At 62.8% G+C, this 2,500-nt stretch overlaps 1 pseudogene; it reads right to left on the bottom strand.

Annotated features, from left to right (window-relative positions):
- LOC124734546 overlaps positions 1 to 2,500 on the bottom strand; it is a 7,988-nt pseudogene that overhangs the window by 2,938 nt on the left and 2,550 nt on the right.

The following is a 2,500-nucleotide window of genomic DNA, read 5'->3' as shown; positions in this document are numbered from 1 at the left end:
AAGGCGAGGGTGAAACACTTCCGGGCGTTGATCTGCAGCCCCAGATGGGCGAGGGCTGCGACGGCTGCGTCGATGAGGGACTGCAATCCCCTCGCGGTCGATGCAAAAAGCAGGACGTCATCTGCGAAGGCCGCAGCGTTAACTCTGCGACCAAGGATCCGAGCTCCGATGTGGGAGGGAAGTTGACTCAAAACATAGTCCACCGCAAAATTGAAAAGGAGGGGGGAGAGGGGGTCACCCTGACGCACACCCCTAGCCGGCTGCAGAGGCACGCCCACGTCGGCGCCGCCCGCTATCACTGTCGTGCTACCCTCGTAACACCTTTCGACGTACTCAATAAAGCAATCCGGCAGGCCATGAGCCCTCAGCACGGGGCGGAGGGCAGCATGGTCCACCGAATCGAACGCTTTAGAGACGTCGATCGATGCCACAAAAACAGAGCGACAGGAGCGGACTGCGTCGGTGAGAGCAGTGTCCAAGATGAAGGTGTTTTCCAACATCCCATCCCGGGGGATGAATGCCCGCTGACGTTCGTCCACAGCACATGCACGCATCAGGCGTGACGCGAGAACCTTGTGAAAGGTCCGCGCCAACACCGAGCAGACCGTAATGGGGCGAAAGTCAGCGGGGGATGTTGGTGCAGCCGTTTTGGGGAGAAGTGACGTCCGGGCGCGAAGCAGACGCTCGGGGAGGGCGCGGGCCAGGAGGAAGAGGTTCAAGAGTTTCACCAGGACTTCATGCGGCAGGCGCCGCAGCTCCGCTGGAGTCAGGCCGTCCGGCCCGGCTGCCGATCCCCTGGGCGGCAAGGCAGCAGCGACCTCCTCACGTGTGACCGGCCCCCATAGGCACTCAGGAGCGACAGGCTCCGAGTGCGGGAGAAGGCGGTCACGGATGAAGCCGGCGGTGGAGATCGGCTTCTTCGTGAAGAGGTCCGCCCAGAAGTCCAGCAGACCGGGGATGTCGGGTGGCGGCTGCAGCAGGGTGCCGTCCAGCAAGCCGCGCACGCAACGTGCACGCGACCTACGGAAGGCGTCCTGTGTGCGCGCGTATTCCCAGCGGCGCCGCTTGCGCTTCTGCAGCGGCGGGGCGGCAGGCGGCCGCTTGGATGATTGGCGCGGCCGCTGTGTCCTGGTGATCGACCTCTCCCCCCTGGACCCGACCGACGCAAGGGCATCCGGGAGCATGCCCAGGATGACATCGGGCGGCGTGCCCCGCCCCAGACCAATGACTCGATCCAGGGCAGAGAAACGCTGGGCGGAAGCAGGTAGCCCCGCCAGATGCTCCCAGATGGCGGCGTCAGTCGGCCCCTCCGGCGGCGGCCCGGTGGTGTCGGCCGCGAAGTCCTCGGCTGCGTCGACGGGCGGCGCAGCGGCCTCGCCCGCGTCAGGCAGCGAGCTCGCTGCTCCACGGCGGGACGCCGGCTCTTCACCCCGACCGATCTCAAGTGCCTCCATGAATTGGCGGACAAGCTGCTTGTGGGCAGCTTGCCGCCGTCGGCACTTGATTGCCTCAAGCGTTCGGTCGGGGAACATCCTGGTAAGTTCTTGATTTACAAAGAAGAACCGGGCGTCCCTCTCAAGGAACAGTTCGGCCTCTGCCTTGGCGAGCGACAGGACTTCTTCCTCCGTCCACCTCGCGCGATGCCTCTCCGTCACGATCTCAGCGTTGGCGGCCGCAGGGTGTTGGCGGCGGCGATGGACCCCGAGACCGTTCTTCGTGGTAAAAGTGCGGTGGCACTCACTGCAAGCAAAGGGAGCTACACAAACTATCGCATTTTCGTTACGGCCGGTTGGCCGGATAGGTGCTGGGGTAGCTGGGGTGGCACCTTCAGCGGAAGGGCCACCATCTCTTGTTTCTTGTCGGCTGCCCCCAACTATAAAGGGATAATGCGAGGGGGGGCTGGTAACCCCCCCAAGCCCCTGGTGCGGTCTTCCACTCTGCGAAAATCAGCGGGCCCACGAGAAGGGGAGAAGACCGCAGGAGAGGAGAGGCTAAGAGGGCTAGGCCCATGTATTGCGCATCACTCTCCCTGTAACTATAACCCAAGGAAGGCACCTCGCAGCAGCAGCACGACTACATCAAGACCGCACTTCGAAAAGCCAAGTCCGGATGCAGCCACACCGCCGCCACTTGGCCACCTTAAGAGAGTCATAGTTAAGAGTCATAGTTAAGAGAGTCATAGTTACTCCCGCCGTTTACCCGCGCTTGCTTGAATTTCTTCACGTTGACATTCAGAGCACTGGGCAGAAATCACATTGCGTCAACACCCGCTAGGGCCATCGCAATGCTTTGTTTTAATTAGACAGTCGGATTCCCCCAGTCCGTGCCAGTTCTGAGTTGATCGTTGAATGGCGGCCGAAGAGAATCCGCGCACCCGCGCGCCCCCGGAGGAGCACGCTAAGGCGGACGCGGCCTCGCAGCAAGGAAGATCCGTGGGAGGCCAAGGCACGGGACCGAGCTCGGATCCTGCACGCAGGTTGAAGCACCGGGGCGCGAACGC

This window comes from Schistocerca piceifrons, unplaced genomic scaffold (genome assembly GCF_021461385.2).
Source record: "Schistocerca piceifrons isolate TAMUIC-IGC-003096 unplaced genomic scaffold, iqSchPice1.1 HiC_scaffold_15, whole genome shotgun sequence".
NCBI lineage: Eukaryota > Metazoa > Arthropoda > Insecta > Orthoptera > Acrididae > Schistocerca > Schistocerca piceifrons.
This window is presented reverse-complemented; position numbering and strand designations above follow the sequence as displayed.